This window comes from Giraffa tippelskirchi, chromosome 1, assembly GCF_054371585.1.
Source record: "Giraffa tippelskirchi isolate mGirTip1 chromosome 1, T2T-mGirTip1v1.2.pri, whole genome shotgun sequence".
Classification (NCBI taxonomy): Eukaryota; Metazoa; Chordata; class Mammalia; order Artiodactyla; family Giraffidae; genus Giraffa; species Giraffa tippelskirchi.
This window is the reverse complement of record NC_137275.1, coordinates 68,522,832-68,550,478: the sequence shown is the minus strand read 5'-3', so window position 1 is coordinate 68,550,478 and position 27,647 is coordinate 68,522,832. Positions and strand designations below refer to the sequence as shown.

Sequence of the window (27,647 nt, the reverse complement as noted above, 5' to 3'; positions counted from 1 at the left end):
CCTCTTTTGTTGTTCACATCTGCATCTTTCGATATGATGAAGAGTCAACAAGAAAGTAGATTTGGTTTTGTTCCTTTGACAAATAAAGTTCACTTGGGGACACAATTGGGAAAAAAGCAACCACTACATCCATACCAGAAAACCAAAGTTGAATTTTCTATTAGTGGTAGTTATACATTGTAACTTACATGCAAGGCTCTTGGTTGGAAATATTAACCCAGATTCAGAAATTAGTAATTATATTGACCTTGACATCTGTCCTCATTACCTTGTTCCCAGCTCACACAATTAGTTTAGCTGAGACTGTCATCAAAACCCTGTGTTTTAGATCTATTTCTAGTAAGGAACTCCTTCAAATCATCACCCCATGAAAATTACAATATTAAGGACACAAAGGTATACGTGTGTCTAATTGCAGTAATTGTGTTGAGAAAGAATTCACATAAATCTCCTTTAGGGGTTTCATTCCATTTGATGGCCTTAATGTACTCTCTTAAAACTGAAATGATTTCAAAGTATTGTTCTGCAAAAGATTATCAGCAATTATTGTATATGGAAAGAGCCAGGGTGAAAGAGAACAAGTTGAGAGATTAACATTGTGAAACAAACTTCAGGCTTTTAACAGAAGGATGGTAGAGACCGATTCAAGCCCCATTTCCTGTGTTTACTCCCTCTCCTCTGTCCTGGATCACAATTTGTTGGATATATCATTGCTGTACAAACAATATGCTGACAGAATCTAAATGTAACACTACCCTCCTAAAGAACGAGGGAATCACATACTCATACAAAAAGGCAAATACCTAGTGATTTTCAATATTCTGAAAATAGCAATAGTCTATTGGGTTTATTTCATGATTATAAAAGTCTAATAATCTATGATAGTTGAAAGCAAATGTGATTTATTAGGGTCTCTCACAGACAGACGATAAACCATAATGTGCAGGCAAACATTTTTTTTTAAAGGAGTGTGTTAAAACGAAAATAGTCAACAACTTTCTTACTCCATAGCTCCAGAAAATGGTGATTTGAGAGAGACACTGAAATATCAGAGTTGATGAATGATAGAAGCAAAATTATAACTGTTGTTCTATGGTGAGATAAACTTTCACCTCTGTGAAGGAAATATAGATTATGGAAACTGATTGCAAGCAATCAGCACTGTATATTCTTCTTCCCTAACTGAGCAAGGTTTGAATATGTGCCTTTCAGACAAACGCATTAATAACATTTAGCCACTAGGTATTTGTGGAAGAAACTGGAAATTGTTTGTAATTTGTTGGTTTGGTGAAGCGATAATATATTGAGCCATAAGGGAGAGGGTTAAAAAAAACCTATTGGTAGAGAACTTCTACTTGCATATGTGAATATATTAATACCCACAGAACTATGTTATTCTTAGAAACTCTCCCATACAAAGCAAAGGGTTAATAGACAGGGAGATCTAAAAAACTGCACGACCATGTTTTGAAATATGGATTTAACATATAACTCATTGGAGGCTGCAATGAGTTATGGGCCTCATTTACTGCATATTACAGACATTTTTTCCATATTCCTTTTCAACAAGGCATATGGTTTAAATTAGTTTCATCTTGGGTTTTCTAGGATCTTTTGTGGGCTGTTTTCTACAACAAACTGTAATTCTTGGGCTCTTTTAATTCTATAGTAGGATGCTATTAGGTGCAGTTTAATTACCACGTGAGGCAATGCCTCAGTAACGTATTCTGAAAGACGCACAAGCTGAGTAAGGATTTGAATCAAGAATTCATACCCAGCTGATGAAATTAAAAAAGCTGCACACTCTTTATGGATGAGGGGGATGGGTAAAAGTCAGTGTTCGTTGGGGTGGAGGTAGGGGCAGTTAGGGATGAAAACATACAGACACACCTTCAGTTGAGTCAGGAAAGAGGACTCTGATAGGTAGCAACATTCTGAAGAGTTAAGGATATTAAAGGACCCCGTTTCCCATAACTTAGCTCATAAATCATATTTTCAGGTACTTTACATGATTTATGAGAGGCTGGCTGTCTGCATGATCAGTAAGTTGCATTAAAATGGCAATTGGTCTTTCCAAAACAGAGCCTTATGAAAAGAATCCAAATCTCAGAGATGGCGAATTTCAGCACCTGAAAGCTGGGGTCAAAAGAAGGTGTCTGCATTTCATTCTTTATTCAAAATATAAAATCATAATATTATATGGGAAAAGCATTGGTCTAAAGTCATGACACTTAGGCTTTTGTTTTTTTCTCACTACTGTAACCTTAAGTCATTTATTTTCTTAGGACTTCAGTTGCCTCTCAGTAAACTGAAGGATTCAGGGCCTTCCTGTTTCTAAATACATATTGTACATATGTATAAATTATATATTCCTATTATGTTTATATATGTATATATTATTTCTTATATATAGGCATATTACATATTATGTGTCATATATGTGTGTATATACAGATACAATTCCTTAAACATGTGAAAGGAGCTATAGCAAGTAATACATATTTACATATATATGCATACATAATATAAGAAATATATACATATGTATGTGTTCATGTATTGGTGGACTGTTCCACACTCTTAGCTTAGGGATTCTTACTACCTAATTTTACCTGTTATTCTGAAAATCATAAATGCTGACTCCTAAGAATGTTACATTTATGAGTGGGGTTGTAAAGTATGATTGAGTACTCTGTCAAGTATTATAGTTGTATAAAGGTACTATATTGTTTTCCTTTAGAAAAAAAAAAAACAGGAAACTGCTAGTTGACACTGATCTTGTGTAAATGGAAGATTAAAACAGAAGTTTATAAAGGGTGTCCTTTTACTTTACATTAGGGAATAAATTCCATCTTGCTGCTGCTGCTGCTGCTGCTAAGTCGCTTCAGTCGTGTCCGACTCTGTGCGACCCCATAGATGGCAGCCCACCAGGCTTCACCATCCCTGGGATTCTCCAGGCAAGAATATTGGAGTGGGTTGCCATTTCCTTCTCCAATGCATGAAAGGGAAAAGTGAATGTGAAGTCAGTGAATTAAAATTCATCATTTTGTTATAGACCTTTATTCTAATGGGCTTCCCCAGTGACTCAGATGCCCACAGTGCTGGAGATCCAGGTTCAATTTCTGGGTCAGGATGATCCCCTGGAGATGGGAATGGCACCCCACTCCAGTATTCTTGCCTGGAGAATTCCATGAACAGAAGAGCTTGGCAGGCTACAGTCTGTGGGGTCACACAGAATCGGACATGACTGACCGACTAACACTTCCACCTTTATTCTAATACAACTCATCCATATTTGGATTTTATATTGGAAGAATGCTACATCTTTTGAAGTTTTCTCAGCAGGAGAAAATTCAGCATATATTGTTCTATTTGCAAAATGCACTCTCTAACTCGTTAGATTATATGGAAGTTGTGTTTTCCTGAACACACCAGCCATGAATAAGACTCAACAGGTCACTGGTAAGCTGAGGAGTAGAATTTCATTTATGAGCTCTGAATTGTTTGACACATTGGATCAGTTGAGAATTATTAGCAGGAATTTAGACACAAGTTTTTCCCTAGTAAACTGTCCATTGTCCTTGTAAGTCAAGAAAGTTGCTGACCTGTGGTGCCTGAGCCCATTAACTAGAACCATTGCCCTATCTCAAGTTCTTAATCAGTTATCTTAGATCAGTAGTCCTTCAGATTTGGCTATTTAAGGGCTTGTTTTAGTCAGTTCAGGCTGCTATAACAAAATACCATAGACTGGGTGGCTTAAAGTGCCCTGGAGAAGGCACTGGCAACCCACTCTAATATTTTTGCTTAAGAATCACATGGACAGAGGAGCCTGGTGGGCTACAGTCCATGGGTCACACAGAGTCAGGCACGACTGAGTGACTGACAGAGAGACAGAGAGGATCGCATACACAGAGCAGAAATCTAAGGAAGCCCTTAGAAAAAGCTTGCACACACATTTGAATATTGGGTATTAAAAGGATGTGATGATTCGTCTTAGTTGTTAATTTTTCTCAGTTATGTTATCCAGTTAGTTCATCAAATATTAACCTAAGTGCTGCTGTGAAGGTAATTTGTAAAGGTGGTTAACATCTAAAGTCAGCTGATTTTAAGTAAAGGAGATTATGCTTAAAAATGTGGATGGGCCTCACCCAACCAGTTGAAAGACTTAAGGGCCAAAACTGAGCTTTTGGGAGAAGAAAGTTTGCCTCAAGGCTGAAGTTCAAAACCCTGCCTGAGTTTCCAGCCTGCCCTATGCAATTTCAGATGTCAACTTCATAACTGGGTGAGCCAATTTCTTCAAATTGACCTCTCTTTCTCACCCTCATATATGTATGAGTACTATATACATATATTGCATATAGATAGTGTGTAATGCATATGTATATGATAATCTATATTATGTATTACTATAATATATTCATATATATTCTGATTCTCTGGAGAACCATAACTAATACAAATGGTAAGGGTCAAAAGTTTATAGGTCAGGCACTGCAAGTACCTGCAACAAATGATATTTATATTCATTTCTTTGATATTTTTAAAAATTAAAACACAGAAAACCATAAGCATAAATCCCATTATACCTCCATGATGAACACTAAAGATTCAGAGAACTTCTTAGTATGTTCTATGTGAATAGATGGAGATTTGAATGGAAATCAGATTAATACATCATGTCTTAAACACATCATCCAACTAAATACTGATAGCCAGCATGATATTTATGGCTTCTATGAACATGTAATTATATTATACATATATATATAGATACATTTTTAATTTATACCCAAATTACAATTGTTTAAGCACAGGGTTCACAAAGAACCCTGCTATTCAAACACAAATTAATAAGCATAAAATAAAAATTGAAATTCATCATTAGGTGATCTACCTAGATCATTTATCTGATCAAAATCCTTCTATGAAATATCAATACATGATCAATACATATTTTTAATTAAACATGAAATATAGAAATATGTTATTTTTAAAATCCAACAATATAAAAGTGTATTGATTAAAAAGTAAGCATAGTACTTAATGCTTCTTACCCCTTTCATTCTTCCTCTGCAATTCATATGAAGGTAAATATTGACTGGAGTTATATCTTCAAACTTTATACATACACACATACTTGATACAGTCTATAAGTGACTTACCCTTTGGAAAATACCAAGGACCTGGATGACCTAAGTGATTTACAGCTCATCTCTTTTTTGTGGGTATTCTGTCAGTCTCAGATTTATTATATTTCTTATTTTGACATTTTAATGCAGTAGAGACTGTGTAAAAACCTACATTAAACAAATTTGATGAACTCTAATTACTAACTTCAAAAATTGCATTCTACTTATAAAAACAAACAAAAAAACCCAATTATACATTTATATATAGTTATTTAATAGCTCTTGGTTTCATGTAGAAAACTCAAATTTGGCTCTGAAATGTGTGGCCCGAGGCTCATATAGAAGAGAGTGATGATAAGCATGCTTGAGCAAAAGACATGCACATGATTAACATCATGCTCAACAAGATTCTCAGTTCAAAAGCACATTGAAAATATTTGACTGAAAGTGACTGGAACTGAGAGCTGTGGGTAAGAAAGCTACATGTGTGCGTGCCAAGTCATTTCAGTCGTGTCTGACTCTTTGCAATCCTATTAACTGTAGCCCGCCAGACTCCTCTGTCCATGGGATTCTACAGGCAAGAATACTGGAGTGGGTTGCCTTTTCCAGGGGATCTTCCTGATCCAGAGATTGAACCCTGTCTCCTATGTCTCTTGCATTGGCAGGCAGGTTCTTTACCACTAGCTCCACTTGGGAAGCTTGAGTAAGGAAGTTACAGGAGTCTAATTGGAACACAAGAATTGTCTCTCCAGAGGAAGGGGCCAGCTATATGTTGCAGATAGTGTGTGAGAGGTAATTAGATCATGGAATGGAGCCCTCATGAGTGGATCAATGCCCTTATAAGAAGAGACACAAGAGAACTGCTTCCTCTCTCTCTCTCTCCACTGTATGAGGGTACAGCAAGGAGATGTCCCTCTGCCAACCAGAAACTGAATGGGCTGGTACCTTGATCCTGGACTTCCTAGCCTCCATAATTGTGAAAACTATCTTTCCCACCCAGGAATCGAACCTGGGTCTCCTGCATTGCAGGCAGATGCTTTACCATCCGAGCCACCAGGGAAGCCCATACAACTGGGGTTATGGAAAATTACCATAGGTAAGATTAGACTTGGGGTTTCTCTGGTGGCTCAGATAGTAAAGCATCTGCCTGCAATGCAGGAGACCCAGGTTCAATCCCTGGGTGGGGAAGATCCCCTAGAGAAGGCGTTGGCTACCAACTCCAGATTCTTGCCGTAATACAATGGACAGAGGAGCCCGGTGGACTACAGTCCATGATGTCACAGAGTCAGACACAACTGAGTGACTAACAGTTTCACTTTCACTTTAAGATTAGATTTACCCCAGAAATTCCTCTTCACTCTATGAGTAACAAGACTTGATGTGTAAGTATCCTAGCTCTCTTGTATAACTCTGAGGCACATGTTCTCCCTTTGTCATTGTTCCATGAAACTCTCTCATTTAAATAAGTTCCACTTCAATCTCAACAATGATTGTTACTGGTATAAGCAAAACTAACACACCATTACTTTAACTGGTATGAATATTCTGAAATGATTTCTTGAAACCTAAGGGCAGTACACAATTCACTAACTAGAAAATAAAGATCTGAATTAATGGTTCCTTCTTCTTATTTGTTTTTCAATGTAAAGAACTCTTTCACATAACAAATGTTCAATATCTTTGAAAGTATGTGGCTGTATATTTTGTATCTATTGAATAAGAAAATGCAAACGCACACCTAGTTTTGGGAATTCTTTGAAATACATTTGTATATTTAATTTTTTTCTTTCCTAATAAAATTGAGGCTTTGTTAGGTTAAAGTTGTTATTTGGTTTACTACTGACCTTCCTGAGACCAGAACATGTACTGACACATAATAAGCATTCAATTAATATTTCTGAATGAATGAACAATCTGGGTGCGCAAGAGTTCTCCTTTGTGTTGACTTAGCTCCAGTGATTTGTAAATACAGCTGCATGAAAATTTCTGAGAAATACTAAAAACATAAAAATCCTAGATACCATCCACCCAAATAGTAAATCAGGAGGTACAGCGTAGGGCCCAAAAATCTATCTCTACCCATTCATACATCTATGTACATCTATATGTGCATATATATTACAGATTTTATCATTTGTAACAAATAACTAATTACTGTTTAAGCATTTCAAATATACTAATATTTCTGCATAACTTCTTACAAATAAAATGGTGGTCAAGGGAATACATTTTATAAGCTTGCAAAATAAGATATTGTCAAATTTCCCTCCAAAAATCCCATACAGCTCAATAATGAAAGTACATTTTTTTAAATACTCTGACCAACATTAAATATTAATAATTCATTTTGGGCTTTTGATAATGTATATTTCCTCATCTATGAATTTTTTACTTATAATTTTCTATTGGGTTATTTCATTTTTTTTATTTTAAAGACTTAGTCCATTTTGGTACTATAAATCCCTTCCTACCTATGGTGCTAATGTTTTTGTGTATATTTTGACTCTTTTTATGATCATCTTCAATCACACAAAAAATTAATGAATTAAAATTTAACTCACCACCTACTTTCTGGTATTTATTTTTGCATCTTAAGATTTTCCTAAACCAAAGTCACAAAAATATTTGAAACTGGTGAGCTAGTTACTTCAACATTATTGAATTGTTTATGCTCTACCCACAAAATTTGATATATCAAGTTTAACATCTAACATATTTGCATAAGTAAGTTAGTCTCTTTCTCTTTGATCTTTTTCTCATACCAATATCATACTGTTTGAATTTCTGTAGGTGTATAATATATCTTGTTATTTGGTAAAATAAGATCTCTCTTAAAAATTTTTTTCCAAGACCTCTTGAACATTTTCTTTTTTAGAAGTAGAATCACTTTATCAAGTTCTATAAAAATATCTTGTTGGGGTTTTAAAAGATATTTAGCTTAAATTTTAGTTTAATGTGGGGGAAATTCATGTGTTTACAATATTATGTCTTCCCTTCCAGGAACATGACGTATTTTTGCATTAAGTCAGATTTTCTTTTATGACTTACCTGATACTTGAAAAGATAGTGATAATTGAATCCAATTGGCTTTTGATATATTGGAATAAAGAGTGTTTACATCCTCAGTCTGCTATTTGCAATCTGCTGGCAAAAATAGAAAACAACCCAAGAACATTTATATCCCATCATGTAGAAAAAAATCATAGGCAAATTAAAAATAAAACAGTTGTTTCTTTAAAATGCAGTTTCCAAAGACTCTAAATTATGTCACTAAAAAGTTTTTCATCTTATGTTTTTGAGGCATGTTTAAATTTTAATCTACATTTTAGTACCCATTAGTTCTCCAAACAAAAAACAATATATTTCATTTTTGAATTTATTTGTTGACAATTCATGCTTTTTATTACATAATTAATTTAAAGTAAATGAAACAGTATGCATCACTTGTTAAATGGGAAAAGTAAGAATTTGTCTTTATATAGTATGAATACTATTAAAGACTATATTAGCATCTTTATAACATGACATTTAATAACATATGGATCCCAAGCCACTTGTATCCTAAATCACTTGTCACACCCACAGAAAATGAGAAAATAATACAAAATAATGAGAGGAGTCTCAGGAGGTGACAGGTGATAGGAATGGGTGTTTTGAAAGATAAGCAAGATTGGGGTGTGTTTCTAGAATGTGCTTCTTGTTTCCTGATTTGGAGCTTAGTGCCCGGTTCCCATTGTTGCTGCCCCTGCCTCTTTATTCATGCCCAGAATCCTAAGAAATTGCAGAATGTGCCGGACAGAAGTTAAGGAACTTGGCTATCATGTAAGTGTTTTTCACTGAGTGAAGGTTGCTGTTTTTCCTTCAAAGCCTAAGCTATCAGGCTAAGCCTAACAATAACTTTGTCTACTTTGTATCCCTATCTAGTGACTTAATCTGAGTAACAGTATTAATATTTTATCAGAAAGTCAGAATTTTCTTTTAAATATGTACTTTTAAAGCTTTCTTGTACCCGAACATAGGATTTATGATATCTAGAGGCATAGATATTTTTTATTGGGATGGTGTTCTCCGTCTTTCACAAAGGTTAATTGGTGAATGGCATTCAAAATACAGAACTTTCTTCCAGAGATATCTAGCATCACTGTCACTGTTGGGAGAGCATAAATACTGATTCACAGATGAAACTATCTATAATCCCACCATCATCAAGGAATCGTCCCCATTATTTGCAAAGGATATGTACATGAGAAACACATAAAAGCTCATAAAAGCACATGAAAGAAACATATAAGGCAATCATGTTTATCAGTTATGCCCACAGAATACAATCTTTTATTTCTCTTCCTTTTCCAACTTTTTTCTATATGGTACTTCATGGCATACCTAACTTTCTTTTATTCATTCTTTTTCAAAACTGCCCCCAAACATATCTCCACTAGTTTCTTTCTTAAAAAACTATGCTTTTCTCGTTGCAATTTCACTTTTCAAAATTGCTGCCACGTATTATTCCAACATAGCAGTGTAATGATGTTTGATGTGAATTCTTATTCACCTTGCCCCTCTACCTCCCCTGCACTCTTCACAATGCACAGGAGGCTGATGGAGCCTATTTGCTAAATCATGGCTTCGTTAATCTCATTCCTTTACCTCAGATTTCATCCCCTTAACAATTTGAAATGGATCCTGAGTTTTCCACTTCCAACTGATTTGCATTTTTCTTGGTTGTGTACTGTTGAACAGCTGCTGTTTTCTCCCTAGAAGGGGGCAGGGGATGGTTTCCATGGAGATGGTGATGACTCTGCTCAGATGTGGACCTCTCCAATATTCCTACTGCATTTGTAATTTCCAACGTCCATTCCACGTGGAGCTCCTAAGCAGTTTTATTGCCTTTTGGCAATTAACTACTTGGAATTCTGACTCCAGAATTTCCCCTGGTTTGTGGCCACCAGTTTATTTATTGACATCAACATATATTTATTTGTCATTGAATCTTTACATAGTCATGTGCTACCTAAAGCAATTGAAGCAGACACAATGTCTGTTATAAACAGGACACCTTGCCATAGTGAGTAAGCCATAGTGGGCATAAAAATACATGTTGATTATTTTGTGGCAATATAAAGGAAACTTTTAGTCCCATTATATTGCTGCAGAAAAAAAAGAGACTAAGTTAGAATCAGTGTGGGAGTGCTATTAGGAAATTCATTGCTTGTGTTCTGTTTTAGTCAAATTATAAGTCTTACAAAATGCTGAGTTTAGAGATGATTTTGCCTAATGCCATCAAGAAAAATAAGCCAATAGTTTAGGCAAGGCAGGTGGAATTATAGGAAAAGGTTGAATAGGAAAGGAGGCCATATTTGTGAAGCATTGGTTGTTCAAGGAGTGAAAATATGTAGAAGTAAAGAGAAATAAAATAAGACCTATATTATAATGATTCATTTATTCTTTCCTTTATTCATTCAGCAAGTGTTTATTGAAGTCCTATTGTGTACCAGACACTGCTAGGCACTACAAACAAAATTGTGAGCAAAACATCACCTCTTCTCTGTGGAACTTAGAGTTTAGTGGAGGATACAAATATCGAAATTATAAGAACTCAAAATGAAAGTAAAAGTTGCTCACTTGTCACGTACGGGGATTCTCCAGGCCAGAACACTGGAGTGGATAACCTTCCCCTTCTCTAGGGGATCTTCCCAACCCAGGGATCAAACCCAGGAATCCCACATTGCAGGCGGATTCTTTAGCTGCTGAACCACAAGGGAAGCCCAAGAATACTGGAGTGGGTAGTCTATCCCTTCTCCAGGCCATCCCTTCTCCAGGCCATCCCTTCTCCAGCGCATTTTCCCCACCCAGTGATCGAACCTGGATCTCCTGCATTGCAGGTGGATTCTTTACCAACTGAGCTATCAGGGAAGCTCGAAAGTATACATAAAAACTCAAAAGTACACATTAATAAGTAGTAATCGTATCTCTGAAAAAAAAGTGCAGTTATATGAAAACTTTAACAGGAAGGCAGAATCTAGACTGACGTGTGTGTGACCAAAAGAAATCTAAAAGCTGAGCTGAAGCTAACTGGACAAGGTTCAGTGTGGGATTTGAAGCAGAATTAATATTCCAGGCAGTGCTTACAAGTGTTAATGTTTGGTGCTCACTTGGGCAACTAATTATTAAGTGAATAATAATAATAATTATTATTATATGAGGCACACATCAGGTCCTTTTCCATAATCCAGGTTCTATCATTACCTCCACATATGAAGAAATGGAATGCAAAGAAGTCAAGTACAAGCTGAGAGAGAGGTGAGGTCAGTTTACACCTAGGCAGTCTGAAAAGAGAGCTCACATACCTAAGTAGTACTCTGTTACTTTCTTCTGTGCGGAGGAAAGACAATTACAAAGCTTTTTGTTCTAACAATCTAGTGATTTTATGTGACTATAGTTATGAGATCTGGACCCAAACAAAAATGTTATAACATTTGTTATTTGCTGTGTAGACATAAAATGAGTTGAGTCTATTTATGTCAGTCAGTAGTGTATGTATATAAGCTATCTTGGAGCCATTGGAGGAGGTGAGAGGATGTCACTTGTAGTCTGTGCAAAGTATTAATCTCACATCATTACTTCCAGATATCTTAAGTCTTGCTCTTTTTTTTTTTTTGCCCTTCCTTGATAATTGATAAATGCAGAATAATATTTTTTTAGCAATGGTCTTATGTGTGTAGAATATGCAAATAATCCAAAGAAACATGACAATTTTAATTTTGTCTACTAAGAAAATATTTTTTAGGTCATCAAAAGCCAGCAAACATTAATAATTGTTTTCTTTCCCTCTAGGAGGTGGAGCCAGGATGGTGGAATGAATGTTGTGCTTTTAATTTGGGCTCACTCATGCCCAGGACAAATATGTGATCTGTGTTGAGTGGAGGGAAACTGCAGTTTGACAGTAAGTATGTTTATGCCATGTGGGTAGATGAGGTTGCAAGATGGAAATACACTTTGACTGTAAAAAATAAATTAACCAATAGTTAGTTTAAAAATTCAATAGGAATAAGATATCTAAATGCAATACCTCAAGTATAAGGTGACTATTATCTATGACATACCAACCAAGCTTTTGGCTTATAAAACAAAACAAAGACAGAGTTGGGTTTATTTAGGCATGTGGAGGTATAAAAATATGTACATGGATTTCTTTCAGAAGAGTTAGTTTGGAAAACTGTAGTCTGCCCATTTTTTTTTCTGTTCCCATAGTTGATATTTTAGGCCATTATGTTCTAAGTGTCTGGATATTTGCCTGTACGCCCCACTCATTTGGCCCAAGAACAGACATAGTCTAATGTTGCTATTGGTCTCTTTTGGATACACTAATAGTTTAATTGTACCTTAAATCGATTTTTAATGCCCAGAGATTCCCTAAGTGAATTTTTAAAATCTAAAATATAAATACAAGTCTGCATTATAGCAGTGAAAGGTTTCCCCTTTATAACACTGATGTGTCAGAGGACTGTTAAGAAGGCTTAAACATTAACATTTGCAAAATGCTTTAACAACATTAACTACAGGATTCATACTGAAAAAAACAAACAGTGACATATTTTTTAAACATACTATCTCCTTTGGAATATAAGGCACAGAAATATAATTTGATTTGCTTTTATGCATAAAAATATTGAAAATAATTAAAATGGTTATTTGGTAAACTACTAACAGCTTGCCTTACATTTTGTACAATATATTTACTACATTATAAAAAATTTTAATTTGAGCTTCACAATAACCCTGTGAAAAAAGCAAGATTAGTAATATTAACTTGTTGGTCAGTGAGGAATCATAGTTCAGAATAGGAGAATAAGTTTTGCAAAGGGTACAGCTACAAAGTTGGAGGTCTTAGTGCTCTTTCGACTCTCCACAAAAAAGTTATGTATATTTTGGAAAATTTTCTATTGTGTCAATTCTTTACAAAGATCAACTTAACTACCATCAAGAATAATCTAGAAATAAGCCATCAAATCTCCAGATAAAGCTCCAAGTCATGGACAATCATGCCTTTTGGATAACAAATAAGTTACTGCAGAACTAACTACTTATGTAACTTTGGTGGCGCTCTGTTTTATTGGTTGTGAGTGATAGAAATCCAATTCAAACTAACTTAATCAGAAAGAGAATTGGCTGATTCCATACCTGCTAATTCCAAAGATAGCACTCTCTTGGTCTTGGTTGAATCCATAGGTTCAAAGGGTCTTATTAAGACATTCTGATTCCCTCCACTTGGTTCAGGCTTTCTCTGTATTTGGCTAGTTTTGTTTGTATGACACTCAAGATAACTACTGACAAATCTAAGGCTTTCATTATATTTTCAGCTTGACATTCCAGAAACAAGTAGCCATTGGGGGAAAACATTAAATATTTGGATGGTGTGATTTTTGACGAACCAGTCACTATAGTCAGGGATATAGGGTGTTCTAAATGGGCAGTCTTGGGACCTGTGACAAACCCAGGAGCAGGATTTTCTGACATCATCTCCACATGGTCTGAAAAGTTTTACTAAAGATTGCCTCAACCAAAGATGCTCTACATTTATCTGTTTTATTTGTTGAAATCTTTTGCATTTTGTTTGAAGAGGGATTCTATGGCTTCAAAAACTTGTCAAGTACTGCTTTAGTAGAACTAAAGTTACTTAAAACTAAGTAGAATTTAATTCTTCTGGTTATTTGATATAATAGAAGATATTTAGGATATAGAATTTGGGGACCTGGATTTGATTTTTGGCTTTTCCATTTATTAACCATGTGCAGAAAACTTGTCTCAGTTTCTTTGCCTGTCAAATGGCCTAAAATAAATTTCTTTAGCATCCAATGGGACAATGCACATGAAAGTGTTTTGCAAAGGTTTGTTGCTGCTATTTTAGTTATTATTTATTAATTTAAGCTGTATATCAGTCCAAGTTCTGAAATAGATGGAAATAGGCAACACAGTCAAAAGGATTAACTGGAGATTAAAAGGAGATAATTTTATTAATAGAATATTTGCAGATATGGGCTGGGCTAAAGGAACCAGTAAGGGAGAAACACCCTACAACTAGCAAACATAGGAAACCATTACCTTCCCCAAACCTGAAAGAGCAGAGAGAAGGAAGAGATGCTAAAATTCAATGAGAACTAAAGCTATCAGAAGGGCTGTCAGATGGAACCTATGGCTTTAAGTACTGAAACATAAACATTGGCAAACATAACTAACCAAAACGAGATGAAAGGATAAAGACCCTAAACTCTACCTTTTCGCTGCAGTTTCTTGATGGAGCTTCCTGTTGGCCAAACTCAACTGGAATCTAGAGGTCAAGGAACCCTGATGAGGCATTCCTTAGAGGTCAGCCACCTGGGTCAAAGACAAAGATAGGGAAGTGTGAAGAGAGGGTCTGAAGGGAGAAATGAAAAATATCTGGTACAGCTTCCCTTTCACCTTAATTGGTATATCTTATTTAACAGCATCAAATGCTTCAGTATTTCATTTAGTTTCTAATTAATTAGAATTTATTGATTATAGAAAATATTTAAATATTAATTCAATGAGAAATGTCACTTACTTTGTCCTATTTTATGATCTATATATGTGGTCTTAAAGAGTACTCTATAAACATTCTTCAATGTCCTGTGAAATTCCATCTTGGGTGGTTAGGATCATCTCTCACTGTGCTTATGAAAGGGTAAGCTGTGTAATTTCCTGTAGCAATAGTTCTTTGATGGCAGAAAGTGAAGAGGAACCAAAGAGCCTCTTGACGAGGGTGAAAGAGGCGAGTGAAAAAGCTGGCTTAAAACTCAACATTCAAAAAACTAAGATCATGGCATCCAGTCCCATCACTTCATGGAAAATATAAGGGAAAAAAATGGAAGCAGTGGCAGATTGTTTTTTTGGGGGGGTTCCCAAAATCACTGTAGATAGTGATTGCAGCCATGAAATTAAAAGATGCTTGCTCCTTGAAAGGAAAGCTATGATAAGCCTAGACGGCGTATTAAAAAGCCAAGACAGAACTTTGCCAACAAAGGTCCGTCTAGTCAAAGCTATGGTTTTTCCAGTAGTCATGTGTGGATGTGAGAGTTGGACCATAAAGAAGGCTGAGTGCCAAAGAATTGATGTTTTTGAAATGTGGTGCTGGATAAGACTCTTGAGAGTCTCGTACTGCAAGGAGTTCAAACCAGTCAATCCTAAAAGAAATCAACTGTGAATATTCATTGGAAGGATTGATGCTAAAGCTGAAGCTCAAATACTGATGGAGCTTGGCCACCTGATGTGAAGAGATGACTCATTGGTAAAGACCCTGATGCTGGGAAAGATTGAAGGCAAAAGGAGAAAAGGCCAGCACAGGATGAGATGGTTCAGTTCAGTTCAATCACTCAGTCGTGTCTGACTCTTTGCGACCCCATGAACCGCAGCACACAAGGCCTCCCTGTCCATCACCAACTCCCGGAGTCTGCCCAAACCCATGTCCATCGATTCAGTGATGCCATCCAGCCTTCTCATCCTCTGTCATCCCCTTTTCCTCCTGCCCTCAATTCTTCCCAGCATCAGGGTCTTTTCCAATGAGTCAACTCTTCACATGAGGTGGCCAAAGTATTGGAGTTTCAGCTTCAACATCAGTCCTTCCAATGAACACCCAGGACTGATCTCCTTTAGGATGGACTGTTTGGATCTTCTTGCAGTCCAAGGGACTCTCAAGAGTCTTCTCCAACACCACAGTTCAAAAGCATCAATTTTTTGGCTCAGCTTTCTTCACCGTCCAACTCTCACATCCATACATGACTACTGGAAAAACCATAGCCTTGACTAGATGGACCCTTGTTGGTAAAGTAATGTCTTTGTTTTTAAATATGCTATCTAGGTTGGTCATAACCTTCCTTCCAAGAAGATGAGATGGTTAGATAGCACCAACTAAATGGACCTGAGTTTGAGCAAACTCAAGGAGATGGTGAAGGACAGGGAAGCCTAGTGTGCTGCAGTCCATGGTGTTGCAAAGAGTTGGACATGACTTGTGACTGAACAACAATAACAACAAATGGTGTGTAATTTTCTATAGCAGTATTTTCAGTTACACTTTAAATTGAGTATTTCGAATAAGGATTTAATTTAGGTTTAATGAGGGAGTTATTATATGTTAATTAAATATAAACTGATTATTATGAATATCTATTGAAGCATAGCAATCTTTTTTATAAAGATGAATATCTCTTAAACAATCAAAGCAAAGTAAATATGCTACTAATAATGAGTTTTAAACTAACATTCAATAGAAAGAATACATCTAAACACAATGCATTGAGTATAATGTGGTTATTACCTATTAAATATCAATGGATTCTTGAGAACATGGTTATTGAACTTCAACTCATAGATCTTAATAACCTGCTAGTTGCGCCTAAATAAACCTCCATAAGTCAGCTAGTATTTAATTAGCAGAAGTATTTATAACATGGAATTTACATTAGCATATTTATAATCAAATAAATAATATAATAACCCTTTTATTAAATCTAAATTAAGTCTTTGCCAGAGGCACTTAAGGAGGAGTGAAACTACATTGACTCTGTGGTCTTTATTACACGGTTTTTAGACTACTAATATATGAAACAATACCTTAATATATGATTCATTATCTAGGGATATTATGAAGTTCCACATACTCTATTTGGTATAAAAATATTTACATTAAACTGGATAAGATAATTCTCTAAGTCTCTTATTTAATCCTTTATAACAAGGCATGAATACGGGATACAAACAAACTATGCCACTCTAGTTGATCATGGTAATTGTTGCTAAAGAAATTTAAACACTATGAAGAGTTGGCAGTGCTGGCATTGTGGCACATGAGATTTCCATAAAAGTTTCTGTAAGCAGGAGTTTGGATGCCAAGTTTCACCCAAGAAGAGAAGCCCTGAGCAGAAGTTGTGTACAGTTAGCTGTATGTGCACAAAAATAACACAGATTATCACTCCACAGATGAATTGGTAGTTGTCTTGAACAGTTAAAAACGGAGCATAATTTCCTCACAAGAGTGAGAAATAAATCCCAAACTAATTTTATTTCAATATTGAAATGTCATAATTAAGTATCTTTTCACACAAAGAAGCCAAAGATGCAAAGAGAGCATTAGAGTCAGGTTCTGCTCTTCTGAGGAGTCTGGTTAGCTTTTCTATCATCCTTGCTCGAGCTGGAGGGCTTGTTTCAGGAAACCTGTTTATTTTTTCCAGGAAGAAAAATCTTCGAAAACATTTATTTCAACACACACCCTAGGAAATAGTGCTTTGAGGATGCTAACAATGTGATATTGATTTGTGGAGATGTGTTGATATTGACCAAAGAAATCAGGGAAAGGCTACTAATAAGTGGGTCTAAAATACAGATGAAGGACTCCACACTCAGGTGCTAGTGAAACTTGCACCTGCCCATGTTCCTTGTCCTAAGGCTACTGTGAAGTGTAGGAAACATGGATGGCAATGGTAGTGATGATGCTAATAAAGAGGAAAAAGGAGAAGAAGAAAGTGTGGAGGTGTGGGGGGAGAGGAAGGGAAGATGAGGAGAAACAAGAAAAAAGACTATGATGAAGAAGGCAATAGTGGTTTTCATTTATTATGGTTATGGGACGCAAGGGAGACTTTCTGCCTGCTAGGCAGTATTCTAATAATCTTTATGTAGATTATCATATTTAATAACTCAATCTTTTCCCATCAGATATTAAGAATATCTCTTTCTTTCTCTCAATAATGATCTTCCAAGATCAACGGGCATCATATGATCCTTTGAAAATCACCATGCCTTTACCGATTTTGTGTGCAAGTCATTTTACAAGGACAAGGTACAAAGAGAGACAGGAGAGTGGACTAGGAAAAGCCATGGTCTGAAAATCTGCTGTCTTGCTTTCTCACCTCTACAGCTAACTAGCTATACAACTCACCAGATTCTTCATATATGAGATACGGGGTTTAGATCTCAGGGTTTCAAAATCTCCTCAAGTGCTGGGTTTTCATCCTTGTGGACACCAGGGTTTCAGTTGACCACATTTATTGTTAGAAATTGGAATATAGAATGCCTTTAGAAATGTTAGCCTAGCCATGTGTTGTCATTGTTTTTATGGAAGCTAGTTATATATAGTCTTGTTTTTCGGTAACATTAAAACTTAATCTTTATGCATGTCCTGAAAGGAGAAATAAAGATGATTGTTATTGAGTATGTTCACTGACAGTCTCAGAAGGGTTTAATTACTTTCCATTCCATGTATACTGAAGGGAAAACTATCAGGATAAGGAAAGCTCAGCATTTTGAAGGAGGCTGAAATGTAGCAATCACGCCATTCTACTTTTATATACCATGTTTCTCTCCAAGATCTATTGATAGAATTTTTCAAAATTTAGCTCCCGCAGAAATAGGAATTTTGATTCTTTGGTTCAATATTACAGATATGAAGTTTTCCACTTTGTCTCTGCTAATGATTTGCTGAAACAGAGTTCTTTAAGAAGGTAGGTGACCAAGCCTACTTTCTTAGGTAGCTAAGCCACTTGGATCAAGTTCCCGGTGTCGGGATTACTTCTTTATGTACAGAGGCTAGGAAACTCAGTGGAAAGAAGCCACAAGATCCTGACTACCCCAAACTGGATGTTTTAATTCCAGACTACATGCCTAAGGGGATTTAAGGGAGAAAGAGAAAGCTTAGGTGGGGTCTTACTGAGAAACAGAGAAAGCGGACTGGAACCAATGTCTACCTTGAAATTAGCTTTTGCATTTTTTCTTTCCATATCTCTGTTAAATAACTTCTTTAAGAGACTCTTTCAGTAATACTATAATTGAATTACAGTTTCATCTAGTGAGACAATAGATAAAATAGCTTTATCAGTTTAGATATCATTCAGAAGTCAGCTTAGAGATTTAAACATGTATTAATTACATTGATATGTCTCGTCACTGCTTTTCTTTCTGGTACTGATTAGGCATGTTTCTTCAAAATTTCTTCAAAATTACAAATCATGGATGGGGTTTATTTTGCCATTTAACCCCATTTTATAGCTTGGTATTTTCCTAAGTTTAAGATGACTTTGAGGGAGCCATTGAATGAGGAAATCCAAGCTGTCATTTAATTTTTAAATCATATATGCTAATATAATGTTTCTTTAGCTACTATTTCAGTCATATGAAAGTATCTAAAATTACCTATTGTTTAAAAAATTTGCTCAGCTTGAGTTTGTTTGTACCTATCATGGTTTAAATGTCCAGGTAATTTTTGCTTATGTTATCCTGTAGTTTGTATATTTGTTTTCATGGATTGCATGGAATCTTCTGTAACTATCTTGGAAGTCAAACATACAAATAGCTGTAAAAACCAGTCTCTCATCTAACTCCAATATAAAACAAGACACTGCATTTTCTTAGAGATTGGTCAACAACAACACACTCATTTTAAGTGTAAAGCTTCTCTTGATCTCAACAACTTTTATTGCCTGTATTCCAAATATGTGATATTAAATGACTTGATCAAACAGCTTGTCTGGCAAAAAGCAGATAAACCTCTCTTTAAGTGGTGAAGATGAACCTACTTTGAAAACACATTTAGAAATCAACTCACAAGATCAAGGTTATTCCAATGTAGCTTGAATATAGGAAACAGATAAAGAGAGACTTTAGGAGGAGAGACAAGAAATCTCTTGGAGTGATTGAGAAGAAAATTAAAACACCCAAAGTAAAGCACAGTCTTGTGTTACTTGACTTTGCCTTTGTTACAACAGTTTTTTCTTAAAACTATTGCATCCAGATTTCCTTATTTTTCCTAACATGGTCTTTCTAGGGTGCATGTTTTACCCAGAGCTTTTGTATTTCTCCTGAGGCTATCAATTATTTTACACTTCCTCTTTTTTTTTTTTCTGGAGTGAGAATACATTTTGATTAACCTCTCTTAACCCATTCAGATCTTGTCTCTTCTGTTGGTCTTACTGTGATTTAATTCTTCTTGCCTATGTCCACTTGGATTATGGATATTTTCTTCCATTTCTTATAAGCCAGCCCCTTCATTTTACACCAATGAATCATTCACATGCAAGGCTGAGAAGAGATTTATAAGATCTTAATGCAATAACTCAAAAGGTGTACTGCTATCAGATAGCTGATTTTCAAGGGAATAACAAACAAGTTCACTTCATTATAAAATAAACCAAGATAAATATAGGTTTAATTTTGACTTTAAACCCTTTGTTTTGTTGTCACTTTCAAGATTATTTTAAGGTTAGTTCAGTGGTCACTATAATTTAGAGAGAACATTTGGGTGTCACATTTACTTCAATATTTGAATTTATGCAACTTTCCAAATGCATAGGATTTGTTTATTTTATAAAAAATAAGTGTGGGCAACCCCAGTTTCAATTCTTTCAAGTCGTTTCTTCCTAGAACATTGTAGCTGGATCCACTGAACTGGAATCCATGCACTGAAGCAGGTTGAATATAAAGTTCAATATCCCTCATATAGTGAAGCTTAGAATTTAGCCACTCACCCAGAAAGAATCAGGTTCATGCAAGGGTCAGGTGACCTCTACAAGGCCACCGTTCCATATGCTGTATCTCTGCAGATGGTTATTTACGTGTTCTTCAGTTTCTCCATATCCATCACCAAACTTAGCCTAAATCACCATCGCTTAAACTATGGTTACATTTTTATTCACTTGTATATTGTTTAACCAATTACTCAGATGCCAATTTTGAGGTTGCCAAGATCTGGTCTGTCTTTTTTTCCACCATATCCCCAATGCCAAGAAAAATAAATGACCTGTGTTAGACACAATCTATATATTGGATGAACTCAATATATATTTGCTGAATTTCCCTTTCAAAACCGCATTAAAAATATTATCCACGGTCTTCCAAAGTTATCTTCTTCCACTTCAGACTTACAATCTCTGTCACTCTGTTTTCTCTACACTTTCACTTCCTTAAGTACTAAAGCTGTAGCATAAGTCTGAACCAACCTCTTTGTTCTTTTTACATTCTGCAACACTCTTTGTCCTCTTTCTATTTTCTATTTGTCATCTTTAACCCATTTTTAACTTAGATCTACCTTTCCTCATCTCATTAGTAAGGCAGACATTTCTTAAATGTTTACCCATTGGAATCTGAATCTTCTGTGATATTATGTTTAATATGCTTCTTGCTCTTACTTCAGTGCTTGTTTCTGGAAGTCAGAGACCATTTTGCTCACTGCTGTATTTCTAGACCCAGTAGGTGCTCAATAGCCATCCACAGAAGGCTGAATGAATATTCTCAGATTCACCTCATGCCATCCATCATGTTGTCCCAGTGCATCGAGCCAAGATTTTGCCTTAACCTCTGCTTCTAGGTTTAGAGTTGTGCGACCTTGTATTTTCTAGTTTTCCTCATGGAGTCAAAAGCTTTATTCCACACCCAGAAAAATGAATGAGCTTCTGTTCCCTGAGGATATATCTTTAGCATAAGGAAAACACACTTACTTGACCTCTGTGCTCTATCCACTTAATCAGAAATCCCCATGGCTAACTCAATTTGAGTGGTGTCTGATGCAAATATGACTCTTATTCTTCCAAAACAGATCTTGTGGCTGTAACTCAGCCATCATGGCGCTTGCTCAAACCTCTGGTAATAATACACAGAGTAGAAAGGAATTTCTCAGAGAACTTATTATTTCTCCAACATGGCTGTGCATTTGAATCAACTAGGGAATGTTTGAAATGTACAAATTCTGGTTTTACCAAAGAATTAGAGTTTTTCAAGGGTAGGACTCAGGAATTTAGAGTTTTAAAAATGTCAGCTGGTGATTTTGATATACAGCCAGACTTGGAAATCACTGATCTTTATTTTTATTTTCTACTTGAAGGACCACTCTTATAAATCCTGAACTAGAAAGATTACATTTCCCCATGGTTTAAGAAAAAAAAAATAATAAAATAGGGTTTAATTTTTCATGAGGACAGATAAAAAGTATATGTGAAATAAAATTCAATCAAGATATCCTAGGAAATGAACCAAAACTCAAACAGTTAAGGGACATGGATACCCTCCATTTTTCCTAAGAATAAAAACCAAAATTTTCAGTGCCTTCTCTGTTTCACTTCATTTGTTCATTCATTCACTAACAATTATTTATTGAGTGCCTACAACTGACCAGACACTATTCTAGGTTTTAGGAACATAAGAATGAGCAAAATACAAAGTTCTTAGTCTTACAGAGCTCACAAGTGGAGACAAGGGACCAATATATGAGTAAACACACAAAGGATGACTTTTTCTTGAACTATTAAGTTCTTTGAAGAAGAATAAAGCAAGATGCAGGGATAGAGTGATGTTATTTTGTCTGTGGTGATCAGGGAAGAAATACTCTCTAAAAAATGTGGCATTGAGTCGAGAGTCTTGAATAAGATAAAGAAGAGAGACAGGTAGTAGATAGCTGAGAAAGTGTGGCAGGGAAGAGTGACCTCAAAGGGACTGAGGCAGCAGTGTACTCTGTACCTTCATTGAGCAACAATGCTAGTAAGTCATTTATCCTTCTTAGTTTTCATTTTTCCTCATTTTCCCAATGAGAGTGAAAATTTCATTTTGCCAGTGTTTAAGAGCAATGCATGTGTATTGCATTAGCAATGTACATAAAAATACTTTGTTGAGGATATTGAATATAGTTCTCTGTGCTATACAGTAGGACCTTGTGTTTATCCATTCTATATATAAAAGCTTACATCTGCTAATCCCAGCCTCCCCTCCCCTAAACCTCTCCCTGTTGGCAGCCACCAGTATGTGCTCTATGTCCATGATTCGGTGTCTATTTCATAGATAGGTTTATTTGTATCAAATTTTAGATTTTATATATAAGTGATATCATATGGTACTTGTCTTTTCCTATAAATGATAATAGAGAAGAATATAAAAAAAGAATGTGTATATATATATATGTATATATAAAATTGACTCACTTTGCTGTACAGCAGTAATTAATACAGTATTATAAATCAGCTATATATACTTCAATAAATAAAATTAAATTAAAAATACTTCATCAAATCAGAAGCACTATGCAAAGGGAGTCTATCAAGTATTGATAAGCTGATGGTGATTAATGTTCCCTTTACATAGAAATAAAAGCACAATTTTGGATATAATAGAGCAAGAAAGAACCTCAAGAAGTCTTTTTACTTTCTTTAGGCTTTAAAGTTAGAATGATATTATTAACCCATTTTTCAGGTCACATAGTTTCATCATGGAAAGATTAAGTGACTTGCTCGAGGTGGCAGTGATAGGACTGGAAGAGGTCTGATAACTTAGTTTTCTGCTTTGTAAGCCACTGCTCTTTCTACTAGATTCTTTTTTGATATCATTTTATTCAGTCATTTTTGGCTAAGTACTTTCTAATGTGTTTAAACATCAAACTCTAGTGAAGAAAATGCAATCTAGTCTTTCCACAAGCACTGTCCAGACTCAAAAGAGGAGATGGAGAGCCTTCTGGTACCATTGTTAAGGTCATAAATATATCTGTTGCTGAATTAGCACTGGGACTGCAATCCTTGACTTCGGAAAATGGCTTCTGCAGCCGGGCCTTCCATCACTGTGAAGTGACATATATCATCACCCAATATGGATTGCCCAACATAAAAAAACCTCCTATGCACACAAATATTGAGACATTTTACTGAGAAATGGAGCTTGAGAAATTGCCCAATGTCTTCCTTCCTCCAACCCCTGCTACCTCCACCTCCTCTGCCACCTCTGCCCCTCTTTCCTCTCCCCGAGGAAATGGATATACATGACATAGTCAGAAGCTGTGGTTTAGGAGAACTTCATTGGCTTGAAACTAGGAGAGCTGACTGCATGATTTGGGGAGGGATTGAAGCTGGCATTGAAATCCCTGCAGGGAAAGGTCCTAGAGGACAGATGTCACATTGGTTTATCCTGCACAGAGCTTCATTGAGCGAATCACACAGAAAGGGTAGCATAATAATGCAATCTCTTTGTGCAAGGACTGGTCAATTTGGAAAGCTGTCTTAACTCATGCTGGCCACTTTGGGACCTTTGAGTAAATTATTGCCTCACTGGGAGAAGCTGGCTCATTAGGCTGCCACATATATAGCAATGATATCTTTATATTTCCATTCCCAGGAATGTTTGATAGATATTAATGGACTCTATTAAAGACTGGAAGCAGAAAGGATGTCTATTAGGAAGATAATCCTTTATTTTATTTCTACTAGCTATGCTTTCAATCCCTCAACTGTGCAAGGGGAACAAACACATTCATTGAATGCCTACTATGTGCTGGCAATAGTTGCATATTTTTCTCACTTAATTCTCCCAATATCACTGTTTTATAAATTAGGTCATTAGGGCTCTGACTTAGACTTCTCCAGAGAAACAGAACCAATATGTACATGTATATATAGAAAACGATTTATTATGAGACATGGTATTATGCAGTTACGGAGGCTGACAAATTCCAAAATCTGCAGTCAGCAAGTTAGAGACCCAGAAGAGAAGATGATGTGCTTTCAATTTGAGTCAGAAGGTCTGGGAACTAGAAGTTCTGTGCATGCATGCTCAGTTGTGTTCAACTCTTTGCGAACCCACGGGTAGCCTATCAGGCTCCTCTGTCCATGGGATTTTCCAAGCAAGAACACTGGAGCGGGTTGCCATTTCCTCCTCAAAGGGGATCGTCCCAACCCAGGGATTGAGGCTGCATCTTCTTGAGTCTCCTGCATTGGTAGGAGGATTCATTACCACTGAGCCACCTGGGTCTAGAAGAGTCTATGGTATATACTCCAGTCTGAAAGTCACCAGGCATGAGAAGCAGGAAGAACCTTTGCTTCAGTTAGAAAACCCAAAGGCTAGAAAAGACCCATGCCCCAGCTCTAGAGTCAGACAGGAGTTCCTATTTACTTATCTTTTTCTTCTATTCAGGTCTTCAATTGATTGGATGGGCCCCACCCAACATTCAGGGTGGAAACCTACTTGACTCAGACTACCCATTCAAATGTTAATCTTCCCTGATGGCCCAGTGTTAAAGAATGCACCTGCCAAGCTGGAGACTCTGGTTAGATCCCTGGTTCAGGAAGATCTGCAGAAGGAAATAGCAACCAACTTCTGTAATCTTAGCTGGGAAATCCCATGGCCAGAGAAACCTGGTGGGCTACAGTCCATAGGTTGGAAAAAGAGTCAGATCTAACTTAGTGACTAAAAACAACAGCTCATTCAGAAACACCCTTGCAGGCACACCCAGAACAATGTTTGACCAAATGTCTTGGCATTCTGTGGTCCAGCCAAGTTGACACAGGAAACTACACAGGTTCAGAGGGAAAGAAACTTGTTAAAAGACACATAGACATGGGTCACATAGACACATATTTCTATGTTTGGAAGCTTGATTCCTTCCCTTGTACCTCACTGCTCCTTACCACTTCCTAACTTGTCCCTCTATGCGGAACAATGGATATTTTAATAGCGTGATTTTTGTTTTCTAAAGACTTCATTAACTACCCCTTCAACTTGAGGAACAGGCCCCTGCTACCGTCCAACATCCAAATTCCAGCTCATTTAAACTTGTCATTGTCAATTGTGTATTTATGATCGATTTGTATATATATGTCTATGACTCATAAAATATATTCTCTTTGAGTTTCCTTAGAGTGAATGGGTCATACTTTTCCTTGGAACCCTGGCTGATATTTCATGGAATGCTTAAATTAAACCTATCAGGAATATACCACTATTGCCCCATTTCGCAAATGAGGAAAATAGCTGGGCTTTAGCAATCTGCAGAAGATCATAAATCTTGTGAGTAGAATAGCTGGGATTGGAACACAGGAAGTCTAGCTTTTGAAATCATGTTCTTAACCAGATTATAAAACTTTAATAAAAAAAAATTCCTTGTTTCAAATGAACACTCTACCTAGAACAATAGCCCAGTTTAAGTCCCCTTTCTTCTAAAACATTCTCATTTTATTTGACCCCTATTATTTTGTGATCCTTATCCCTCAAATTTATTGAAGATCATCCTTAAATCTTACGCTTGTATAACACTCACAGAAAGTGTACTTGTTGCGGGCAGAGATCACACGTTCCCTTTTCAATTTTCAGCAAGTAGTTCAGTCCTGGAAACATGATACATTCGTAATAAAAATTTACTGATTGATTTAGTTTCACTTACATATAGTAACTCAACCAAAAATATCTTCTTGAATATGTCAGAATACAAAAAGAAGTAGGCTGCTAATGTTGAGTGGCAAAATCATGGGTCTGGAGGCAATTCTTCTTTTCCAGCTTGTGACTTTGGATGAGCCACTTAACTTTTTTGTTTGTCAGTTATTTCCATGAAGGCAGCCACCGTCTTGTGCCCTTTGCATCTAGCTTGGACCTTGGCATCTATTGGACACTTGAAAAATACATGTTAAATGGATGAATAAATGTATTTTTTTAAAAAATAAACTTTGTTTTTTAGGAGAATTTTAGATTTACAGAAAAATTAAGATAGCACAAAGAGTTCTTACATATTCCATACTCAGTTTCCCTTATTATTAACATCTTACATTAGCATGGTACATTTGTTACAGTTAATGAACTAATACATTATTGGTTCCACACTTTATTAAAAATCTGTGCTTTATTCAGATTTCCTTATGTCCTGTTGTGGTTTTTTATTTTTTTTTGGTTCCAGGTCCTTATCCAGGAAACCACATTACATTTTATTGTCATGTCTGAGACTTTCTTTGTTCTTGATGCCCTTGACAGTTTTGAGTAGTACTCATTAGATGTTTTGTAGAATGTTCCCCTATTGGGATTTGTCTGATGTTTTCTCATGATTATCTTGGGATTGTGGGTATTTTCATCACATCTTATCAAGGGTACATATTATCAAAATGACTAATCACTATTGTTATTGACTTTGATCCTTGTTGTTGAGGTAATGAGTGTCAAGTTTTTCCACTGCAAAATTAAAGAATGTCACTATGCTCAATCTGCAATTAAGGAATGACGACTATATACCACCTTCTTGAGGATAAAGTATCTACATAAAGGATCTGAAATTCTTCTATATAGAGGATTTATCTCTTCTTCCTCATTTACTCATTCATTTTTATCAGCATGAACTCATGGATATTCATTTTATATTTTGCTCTATAATCCAATACTATTTGACTTTATTGCTCAAATTTTTCCAACTTTGACCATTGGAAGCATTTTTGATTGGCTTCTGTGTCTGTTTGACATCTCTGTCATTGTGGTTTGATTTTTTTTTCCTAAAATATCCTTACTTTCTGGCACTGCAAGATGTTCTAGGATAAATTTGTTTATTTCCTATCTCATTTTTAGAATCTCCAAGAAGCCCTGGTTTCTTTGGTCAGAAATGGTATTAGAAACCAAGATTTTGGCACAAGGTATACTCAATAAGTATGTCTTTAATGGGGGGAAAGGAATAGTAAATGTTTCCCCCAAAATTTTTTGCCACAAAAAATACAAAAATGACTGGTGGTA

At 35.9% G+C, this 27,647-nt stretch overlaps 1 long non-coding RNA gene across 1 annotated transcript in view; it reads left to right on the top strand.

Annotated features, from left to right (window-relative positions):
- LOC145528290 (uncharacterized) overlaps positions 1-27,647 on the top strand; it is a 58,553-nt gene that overhangs the window by 11,456 nt on the left and 19,450 nt on the right. The window contains exon 2 of the long non-coding RNA XR_014070280.1: positions 11,964-12,072. This is a non-coding gene — a long non-coding RNA (uncharacterized LOC145528290). The remainder of the gene's footprint in view (positions 1-11,963; positions 12,073-27,647) is intronic.